Consider the following 12,002-nt stretch of genomic DNA (forward strand, 5'->3'; position numbering starts at 1 on the left):
TATAGCACATCCACACAGTTGAAGCCCACGGTTTAAATATTGAAGCCCACTGGTTAAAAATGGGTACAGGTATTTTAAAACACTTTAAATCGACCTGTACGTGAACACTTATATCAGTCATATCTGTGAATAATTATGCTTGGGAATATATGCATAATAGACAAAAACTACGGGCTGGCAACGCGGACCGGGCCAGCTAGTATATATATATATATATATATAGATGAGTAATATCCAAAGAATTTAGAAAAAAACAAGTAAGCAAAAGCTATAGTCGTGCGGAGCCGACCATGTGATACCCTACAACACTACAATATGTTCGAAGACCCTTTATATCCAAATCCATTTTGGAAGATTTCGTTTTTGGAATAATGCCAGGTTTTTGACCCGGAAAATTTGTCCAATATTTGTTGTGATGTATTTAAAATAATTGCACACGAATGTTGTGGTCCATTTTACAGCTAAATATAATCCAATGGTCATCCAAAACGCTAGACTTCTTCTCTGTCCTCAACTCTCTTCCGATGCGAAATTCCGTGTCGATTAGTTTTCAATTGTGGCCTATAGAACGACTACAAAATTAGAAAAATTTAAAATTTTTTAGCCATTTAAACCTCTTACTGCACATCCTAAGAACAATAGGCTTCAATTCCGACTCTACCCCTATGCAAAATTTCGTGAGGATCGGACGATAATTGCGACATACATATAATACCCTCAAAACGTAGTTTTGGGGGGTGTAAAAATTTAGAAAATTTAAAATTCAAAATTGTAAGTCAAATTGAAAAAAAAAAATCGCATGCGATAAAAAAATATGACAAAAATAGAAAAAAATGAAACAAAAGATATTTTTTAGTGGTATATTATCCCGCGATTTTCTTAGATTTTATCCTTTTCTGGCAAGAGACCATTCCGAATTTATGGGAATTGTGAAAATCAGCCCAGCGGATCTTGATTTATAAGCAGAATAAATAAAATCAATTCTTCTTCATATGTATTGTACCTATCTTGCTATATATCCGATTTCTTGGCTATTAGCATCACTGTAATGGTCAGAAGTGATATTTTAATGCATTTGTGATTTGGCTGGGATTAAAAATATTCGCGGTTTAGTGGAAATTTTCCTATTTTCTAACATAAAAGTTAGGGTCTATTTTACCCGCTAATTATTGTCCGATGGCCGCTCAAATTGGTAGGTTTCTGCCCAGTCCCAAACTCTAACTCCATGTAAATTTTCGCGTCCATTGGTTCATAATTGTGGCCTATAGATCAACTGCAAAATCAGGAAAATTTTCTAGGGTTCTATTCTGACCCTAACCCCACTTCCATTTTCAATTTCGTGAGGATCGGTTCATAATTGCGACCTGTAGCTTGATTACAAATTAACATGGACAGACGGACGGACATACATAGCTAGATCGACTCAGCTCGGCGAGCTAGGAAGACCCATATATACTTTCCTATGTGGGAAACCAATATTTCGTGGTGTTACATAATTTTTAGCCCAATCAAAATTATAATACCCCCGATACATAGTGTTGTAGGGTATAATTAAAAAAAAATACTTTTGAAATAAAAGTGAATATTCTATAAACCAGTTAAAAAGAGAGCAGGGCCAATATACCACAAAATAGAAATATAATTATAATTGGTATAATTGGTCACCTTTGGTAAGAATTATGACCTTCACGGCCAATGACACCGTCACACGATGCCCGAATGTTGCTCTGCGGTGTTTTGGTCCATTCCCGGTGAAGCGCTTGCTTGAAGTGATCGACACTTTGGTATTTGTAAGTTCCAATCTTGCTTTCCAAAATACTCCACGGATTGGTATCCGGAGATATTGGAGGCCATTGTGCGCTGAAAATGAAGCGAGGAACCTCACTTTGTAATCATTCTTGGGTGGTGAGTGCTGAGTATGATGGTGTTAAGTCCTGTTGGAATGTCCAAGGTCTGCGGCCAAAATGTTTGCGTGTCCAAGTCTTTAATACACACTCCAGGTTATTTTCGCGATAAGATTAGGCATTTATTCTGATGCCAAGGGCCATTAATAAGAGCGGCTGTTATGGCGGCCCATACCATTACCATGGCCGGCGCTTGAGTTCTGGAATATTGCGACATGTTCAGTTCACGAGCCATTTTTCGGCCACTGTGACGCAGGTTTCGTTCAAGTCACTTCTGCACGAACCATTTCTGCTGATGTTGTTGCTTTCTTCCGTCCACTTCATTGGCGTCGGGTACGCTACCAGTATTATGGTAACGAGCGATGGTACGAGACACTAAAGATTTATTCATATTTAAATGCTGGAGTGCTCTAACGATAGCCACCTGTGGTTTTCCAGCTAAATATAAAGAAATAAACAATGACATGCGAAACAAACTTTAATCAAACTTCGTGTATCTCAATATTTCTTTTAAATATAGATCGGTGTATATTTAGGTCCAGAAGGAGTCTGGTTAAACTTTTGACTAACAATTATCATCATCATCCCAATATTTTTAACAGTATTAGATGAAGTGGTCCACTGTACCTCGCACATCGCGCACATTTGGAAATTTTCAAAAATTATTACAGATCTATATTAATACTAGCTGAACCCGGTGCGCTTCGCTACCCATTTTGATTTTATATACATTCAAAATTTTATTTACGAATATATGTTGGATAAAGAAAAACAAATTTAAAAATTAATAAAAAAAAAAAAAAAAAATATTGCACTAATTTAATGCGTTAATAAACAAAATCATTACAAAAGCAGTAACATGACATGCATACACGAAGGGTTTGTCCTTTGGATTTATTTATTTCATAGCAAATACCAAGCGTGCAGGAAATTGCAATTTTTTTAAGTTGAGTGGCTTTTCTATTGCAATTAGTGAATTCGAGGTAGCAACATACTTCCCCGTAATAAGCGTATTTCAAATTAATTGTTGTGTTGTTTTTTAGTGTTAGCCTAAGGCGTTGTGGGTCAATGGTTCTTATTAAAATCATACCCCAATTTACTTTTACACCAAATTCCGCCACAACTTTCATATTTCATTGAAATTGGTGCGTCAAATATCCAAATCTTAACTAATTTCCAATTAATTTATCACATTTATTATTAATTTATCACATTTATTATTATAACCAAATTCCACACATTCTGAATATCATTGGAATCGGTCATATATATCGTGTTTGGTGCATAATATGTATGAAATCGGCCGAAATATATATGTTAGCTATATTCAAACCTCAACTGATTTCAATATAATTTGGCAATTTTTGCTGGTGCCAGATTTTGTCTCTCTCGCTTTGGGTGCATCAATTATATGAAATCGGCTGAGTATATATTTGGGAGCTATAATCACATCTGAGCGTATTCGAATATAATTTGTCAAATGCAAACGTCAAATGTACCAAATTTAGCCACTCATGCCGAATTTCGTTGGAATCGGAAATACGTATCGTGTTTTGTGCATCAAATATGTGAAATCGGCGAAAAATATATATGGGAGCTATATCCAAATCTGAACCGATTTTAATATAATTTGACTAATTTATTTTCTAATCAAAATCCCGTTACATATTCCAAATTTCTTTGGAATCGAACATACATATCGTGTATGGTGCATAAAATACATGAAATCGGTCGAAAATATATATGAGAGCTATATCCAAATCTGAACCGATTTTAATATAATTTGACAAATGTATATTTGTTTTAATTTCCGCTACACATTCCATAATTTCATTGAAATTAGAGATACATAGCGTGTTTGGTGCATCAAATACATGAAATCGGTCGAAAATATATATGGGAGCTATATCCAAATCTGAACCGATTTCAATATAATTTGACAAATTTATTTTCGGAATTAATCTCGTCACACATTCCAAATTTCATTGGAATCGAACATTCATATTGTGTTTGAGGCATCAAATGAACGAAATCGGTCGAAAATATATATGGGAGCTATATCCAAATCTGAACCGATTACAATATAATTTGGCAAACTTATTTTTGTTCCAAATTACGTTATGTATTCCAAATTTGGAGACTGTATCTTCAACCAATCAATATATATTTGCATATAAAATCTAAATTTTTGGGAGGTACCTTCGATTCTGATGCTATATCTCCAGTTCCAAGTGGAAATTCAAAAATGTATATAGCCTATGTTACTTTCAGGCGATGTTGCAGTATATATGGAAATTTTCAGGAAAATCTATTCAGCGGTTTTCGAGTCCATAAATTACAAACAAACAAACAAACAAACAAACAAACATACAAACATTTTCCTCTTTTATAGATATAGAGATAAAGAAAAACAAATTTAAAAATTAAAAAAAAAATATTGCACTAATTTAATGCGTTAATAAACAAAATCATTATAAAAGCAGTAACATGACATGCATACACGAAGGGTTTGTCCTTTGGATTTATTTATTTCATAGCAAATACCAAGCGTGCAGGAAACTGCAATTTTTTTAAGTAGAGTGGCATTTCTATTGCAGTTAGTGAATTCGAGATAGCAACATACTTCGCCGTAATAAGCGTATTTTAAATAAATTGTTGTGTTGTTTTTTAGTGTTAGCCTAAGGCGTTGTGGGTCAATGGTTCTTATTAAAATCATATCCCAATCTGATCCGATTTAAATATAATTTTAAAAAAATTACTTTTACACCAAACTCCGCCACACCTTTCATATTTAATTGAAATTGGTGCGTCAAATATGTGAAATCGGCCGAGAATATATATATGGGAGCTATATCCAAATCTTAACTAATTTCCAATTAATTTGTCACATTTATTATTGTAACCAAATTCCGCCAAACATTCTGAATTTCATTGGAATCGGTCATATATATCGTATTTTTTCGGCCGAATTATATATGTTAGCTATATCCAAACCTCAACTGATTTCAATATAATTTGGCAATTTTTGCTGGTGCCAGATTTTGTCTCTCTCGCTTTGGGTGCATCAAATATGTGAAATCTGCTGAGTATATATGGGAGCTATAATCACATCTGAGCGTATTTGAATATAATTTGTCAAATTTATTTTTGTACCAAATTTAGCCACTCATGCCGAATTTCGTTGGAATCGGAAATACGTATCGTGTTTTGTGCATCAAATATGTGAAATCGGGGGAAAATATATATTGGAGCTATATGCAAATCTGAACCGATTTTAATATAATTTGACTAATTTATTTTCTAATCAAAATCCCGTTACATATTCCAAATTTCTTTGGAATCGAACATACATATCGTGTATGGTGCATAAAATACATGAAATCGGTCGAAAATATATATGAGAGCTATATCCAAATCTGAACCGATTTTAATATAATTTGACAAATGTATATTTGTTTTAATTTCCGCTACACATTCCAAATTTCATTGAAATTAGAGATACATAGCGTGTTTGGTGCATCAAATACATGAAATCGGTCGAAAATATATATGGGAGCTATATCCAAATCTGAACCGATTTCAATTTAATTTGACAAATTCATTTTGGCTCCCAATTCCGTTACTTATTTTAAATTTCATTACAATTGGAAATACATGTCGTGTTTGGTCCACCAAATACATGAAATCGGCCGAAAATGTATATGGTAGCTATATCCAAATCTGAACCGATTTCAATATAATTTGGGAAATCAATTTTTTAGATAAAATCTATCACACGTTTCAAATTTCATTGAAATTGGGGATACATAGCGTGTTTGGTGCATCAAATGCTTGAAATCGGCCGAAAATATATATGGGAGCTATATCCAAATCTGAACCGATTACAATATAATTTGGCAAACTTATTTTTGTTCCAAATTCCGTTACGTATTCCAAATTTGGAGACTGTATCTTCAACCAATCAATAGATATGTGCATATAAAATCTAAATTTTTGGGAGGTACCTCCGATTCTGATGCTATATCTCCAGTTCCAAGTGGAAATTCAAAAATGTATATAGCCTATGTTACTTTCAGGCGATGTTGCAGTAAATATGGAAATTTTCAGGAAAATCTATTCAGCGGTTTTCGAGTCCATAAATTACAAACAAACAAACAAACAAACAAACAAACATACAAACATTTTCCTCTTTTATAGATATAGAAGAAGAAGAAGATAGAAGAAGAAGAAGAGAGTAAAGTAATTGACTGTCTATACGATTCATCAACACCCAGACGAAACGGTTGAAGCTAGAATCTTGAAGGAATCAGATAATAAAATGTACTAATTATGGTACCCTTTGTATTTTAGGAAGAGGCAGAACTCATAAATTTGGAATGAGGTCGCTGATAGAGTGTATGATAGATGTGCCGAAGTGATTTTGGAAATTCGCAAAATAAGTGTACGAAAAATATTAAAATATACTACATTTCGTACTATTTCATATTATGTTAACGGTTAGATCAAGGTATCAAGGTTGAAAAGTAGAGTCGATGTAAAGAGGTAATTTCGGAAGTGTGTGCTCATGCATACGAAAAGTACTAAACGGCAATACATTCAGTTCAACTTGAATTTATGGGGACGGAAACTGAAATTTGAAATTATCATTACTGGCGGAGTGTAGGATTGGAATATGGAGTAAGTTTTCGAAGAGTGCACTTATGTGCACGAAAAGTACTAAATGATACTAAATGGAATCAAGGTATCAAGGTTGAAAAGTAGAGTCGATGTAAAGAGGTAATTTCGGAAGTGTGTGCTCATGCATACGAAAAGTACTAAACGGCAATACATTCAGTTCAACTTGAATTTATGGGGACGGAAACTGAAATTTGAAATTATCATTACATTACTGTGCACTTATGTGCACGAAAAGTACTAAATGGTACTAAATTTGGTACAATTTAAATTTTGGGACTACCAATAGAGGTGGAATTCTGAAATTTAGAAATAAGATTACTGTTGCATTTTAGGACTGAGGAAATTCGTAGATATGTGTACTAAATAGTACTAATTTTGGTACAATTTAAATTTTGGGAGAACCAATAGAGTTGGAATCCTGAAATTTGGAAATAAGATTGCCATTGCATTGTTTGGAAATTCGTACTGATGTGTACTATTTGGTACTAAATTTGGTACAGTTTGTATTTGGATGAACTAATAGAACTGGTATCTTCAAATTTCGAATTAAGATACTGTCGGGGAGTAGGATTGGGTTATGTAGGAAGTTTTGGAAATTCGTACTCATCTGTGATATATGGTACTAAATTTGGAACAATTAGAATTAGGATGAATCCATAGGGCTGGAATCCTGATATTGGGAAATACGATTTCTATTTGATTGCATGGTGCATGGTGTTATGGAATTCTAAATGATACTAAAATGTGTACAAATTGAAATTACTGTGAATCGATAGAACTAAAATTCTAAAATTTGGAAATAACATTTCTATGGGATTGTATGATTTGGGTATGGACTTAGTTTTGGAAACTTTGAGTGTAGAATCGAGGTTTGTAGGAAGTTTGGAAATTCGTATTTAGATGTTATAAATTTGCTACAATTTGGATTTGTGCGAACCGATAGAGCTGGAATTCTGAACTTTGGAATCTTGAAATTTGGAATTGGGGTTACTGTGGGAGTGTACGATTGGGGTATGTAGATAGCTTTAAAAATTTGTACCAATGTGCACTAAATGGTATTAAATTTTGTACAAATTAGAGTTTAGCTGAAGTCCTGAAATTTGGAATTATTTTTTTGTAATAAGTACAACAACAGTACAGAAGGTAATAAATTAAATATCCGAATTTTGGTATTGGTGTTAGAATTGGTGTGCACTGTTGAGATATAAAGTGGTTTTGGAAGTGAATTTTTACGTGGACGAATAGTACCAAGTGGTACTTCATTTAGTGTTAGATATCTGATTCATCAACGCCAGGGCGAAGCGGCTGGATTTAAAATCTTGAAATTTTGCATGTGGGTCGATGTTGGTGGGTTGGGTGAGATAATTTTTTAGGATTACATATAAATTCACTTAACATAAATGCATTTTTCCGCGTATTAAGTAGCAGATATTTGGTAGTTTCATATAAAATGCAGGAACTATCCAATATAGGCCAAATGTGGCACCTTGTAATATTTATATCAGACTTAGATAAGACACGAAATGGATAATATTGGCCAACCCTTTTGGAATCTTCCCTACAAAGGGTCGAAAGCTTGAGCAACTATTTTGCAAGTTAATTTATATGTAAACAAACAGACATTGGCTGATGGTATACATCTGCGGGCAAAACCGACTGACACTTTTTAACTTGTTTTTATTTTTTTCCTGTAATCAGTTTTTGACGTTGAGATGCGACTCAAAACTAACCCCTTATTTCATTCTCAGAACACTCCTTATATTAATTTAAATAAGTGTGAAAATAAAAAATATAAATTTTATATTTTTTTGTCATGAAAGTAGTCTGCCCTTTTTCTTGCAATGCTTATGTTCAGCTATGGCTTAAATCCCTAATACAAACTTTTAAACCAATTATTATTACCTGGGGTCAATATTCATGGGTTTTGTAAACTTTTGGGACAATATTAACTGTCTTCTCATGTAATGTTTCAAGTCAATGTAAGTCAATGAACCTTTTTTGGAATCTGAATAAATTAAAAGTATTTTCCATGTTTATTATATATTTCAAATCCATCTTTGTATTTGTTTATCAACTTTTTGTTAGATATTCTCAAACGTATTTAACTTGCGACACATTTTTCATGGTGAAAATTCGTGCAAAAATAGTTAATAATTAACATTGGAAACATCAAAGATTAAAAGGATTTTGCTCAATAAAAAATTATCGTTTGGAAAAATGCACTTAAAATTCACGCTAAAAAATGGGTTCCAAATAGAATCTCGTTTCTAAATTTATTCATAAATCGTGAACGGCAATTCAAAATGATTCGTTAAGCCCCTCGCTAATCTCTGAGTACTTTATTCTCGGGACATTTTAATGAAAACTGGAAATGACTAGGAGTGAGAATGGCCAGTGTTGATGGCTGCATGGCACATGGCCAAATACCTGTAGATGGTTTTGGCTGGTTACCATGGCCACAAATGTCAATGCCAGTTGGCGTTGGTGGTAATTCATTTATCAAATGTATTTGTCGGCCATTTAAAAAAGTTTCCTTTTGTTTTTACTTTGCTTTCAGACCCACACACATTTCTCATTTCTCAAAGGGAGCTTCAAATGTTCGTCAACACCATTTCGCTAACATTTGTCATTTACACAGTAACAGAGTAAATTTGAGTGACCATCTCTGGATAAGGGTAAGTGCAAAATGTTGAAAAGTAAAGAATGTACACATTTTTAAATAACATTTAAAAGCCATAACAATAATATTTAAACCCCGCAGTAGATTTAGAATCACATTTTCAACGCGTTCGAATTCAAAAAAAAATTGTGCTGGTCACCTCACTAATGTATATGCGTTAAGAAAAACTATCATCAAATATTTGCATACATTTAGGCGCATACAAACAAGTGAACAATTGTTGGCAATAAAAACAGCACTGTTAGGCAAGATATGGGCCAAAAACTTACGTTGTCGACAGACGAATAATATTTATGACTGCCGGTGTCACTGCTAGGAAAATTTAATGTGAACTGCTATTTTACAGTCTAATGTGGGATTAACTAAACTTTTAAACGAACATGAAATTTTTTTTATGTGCGAAATATACTCGGATTAAATAATAATTTGTTTTAATATAATTAAAGTTGATAAAATTATTGTAGCATACTTTGACCAATGCCTTTTAATTCGCCTAATGTGAGGATAAATAAGTTAGGATATAACTTCAGGATTTACATTTATAAAGCTTTTATAAGCGTTTTCAGTAGTTAACGACCGAGATGAAATGAATTTCACGTTAAAATATATAAAAATTACATTTATCATCAATCATATCAGTTTGCACAAATATAAGTTAAGAATTATAGACATTCATCTTCAGACTAGTCGTTACCCTACCAAAAAGGGAATAACGAATATTAAACAACTTTGATTACATTTTGCAGAAGTATTTAGAGGATTAATATGGTGTCTCGTTCGAAATATCATTGATATTTGAAACGTATTACGACTTTCTGGTGGTATAAATCTCAAATCGGTTGCTGCATAAAAAATCAACAGAGCTAATTTTATTCATACCGAATTTAGCCCAGAAGCAAGCGTGGAAAATTTTCTGATAATAGGTTAAGATAAAATTATATAAATAAATTCCCAATATAAAAAGTTATTTGTAACGGCTAACTCTACCAAATATTCATAGTTGTGCAGGGTCTCCCACTTTAACCTTTTTTTACTGAAACTTAAAGACGTTTTTTTTTAGTTTTCATTACATTCTATCAATGTTATAGGGTGTACATCACCTGAAACGGTCAAAACGTGTCTCATCGAAACATCGACTTTGGGCCCTAGGTCCCATCATAACTCTCGAAGGGAGTATCTGATTTCGTCCCAACTTGGTATATTTTACAACTTAGACCGGGTTCGGATATGGGCAATATGGGTCCACTCTTTCTGGTATCTTTCCAACAAAAGTACAATTTACCTCGTAAAAAGAGAGAGGATCATTCGGCATTGTCCAAACTTTACAAATCCTAATATTTGCATTGGTGCTAAGTCAGATATGCAAATTGACAATCGGCCCACTCCTATACCCACATAGGGTATAAATTGTGAAACAAGATTCTATTGTCTTCTAATTTCCAGATGGAACAGATGACGCCTTTTGGTACTTTTTCTAGAACGGGTTAAAATATTGAAAAACCACGACGTTCATAGAACACAAAATTTCTTCAAACTTGGCGCAACATAATTTATATACCAGAACGAGAAATTAACTTTGTCATTCCGTTTGTAACATCCGTAAATATTCGTCGTAGACCGCATAAAGTATATGTATTCGTAACTACCATAAAATTCTACGTCGATTTTACGATGTCCGTCTGTCTATCTGTCTGTCTGTCTATTGATATCACGATACAGCCCACGTTATTTGACGTAGAGCGTCAAAATTTAGCAGAACGATTTTTATTGTGTTTAGGACGGTGATATTGAAAATTTTATATTTTGGTAATTTTCAATTTCGGTATTTTGGTAATTTTCAAATTCGGTATTTTGATGATTTTCGCCACATTTTTTCACGGATTTGTCTGAAAATTGGTATTTGTAGGTCATAATGGGTCCTAGTTTGTGTGACGAAACATTGTATATATAGGTCCACGCTTTTGTATAGTCCCCACATAACGGTACCTCCGGATATTCGGTAATTTGATGATTTTTGCCACATTTTTTCACAGATTTGTCTAAAAATTGGTATTTGTTGGTCATAATGGGTTCTGGTTGCGGTGGCGAAACATTGTATGTATATGTTCACATTTTGGTAACGCTTCCATATAACGGTACCGTTATTTTGATGGTTTTTGTTACTTTTTCCACGGATTTGTCTAAAAATTGGTATTTGTTAGTCATAATGGATTCTAGCTCAGGTGGCGAAATATTATATGTATAGGTCAATGTTTTGGTATATCACCCATATAATGGTAACTCCCGATATTCGGTATTTTCATGATTTTTCCCACATTTTTTCACGCATTTGTCTAAAAGTTGGTATTTGTGGGTCTAATGGGTTATATAGCTCCGTTAGCGAAACATTGTATGTATAGCCCCATATAGCGGTACCTCCCGATTTTTTTTATGATTTTTGCCACATTTTCCCAAAATATGTCTAAAAATTGGTATTTGTGGGTCAAATATTTTCTTACCCTAAGGTGGAGGGTATTAAAAGTTCGGCCCTGCCTAACTAAATGTTTTTTTACTTGTTATATTTGACGTCGTTCTTCTAATATGGCGTTTTTTGTGAATTTCAAATTAATTTATATAAATTACGTCTTAAACCCGAATATGTGTTTAATATTTATAAATTCCTGACGTAAGGTAAGATATGGATTTATGGTGTTTTCTAAGACCTATGGTACAAATTAGTGATAGAAAATTGTGTAGAATAG

The 12,002-nt window shown here is 33.3% G+C and overlaps 1 protein-coding gene across 3 annotated transcripts in view; it reads left to right on the plus strand.

Annotated features, from left to right (window-relative positions):
• Positions 1-12,002, plus strand: part of LOC101893689 (RYamide receptor) — a 449,765-nt gene that overhangs the window by 90,896 nt on the left and 346,867 nt on the right. For all 3 annotated transcript variants that reach the window (XM_059126931.1, XM_005180108.4, XM_020035596.2), the window contains one exon: positions 9,139-9,256. The gene's annotated coding sequence lies outside the window, so the exon portion shown is untranslated. The remainder of the gene's footprint in view (positions 1-9,138; positions 9,257-12,002) is intronic.

Source organism: Musca domestica, unplaced genomic scaffold, assembly GCF_030504385.1.
Source record: "Musca domestica strain aabys unplaced genomic scaffold, Musca_domestica.polishedcontigs.V.1.1 4, whole genome shotgun sequence".
NCBI classification, from domain to species: domain Eukaryota; kingdom Metazoa; phylum Arthropoda; class Insecta; order Diptera; family Muscidae; genus Musca; species Musca domestica.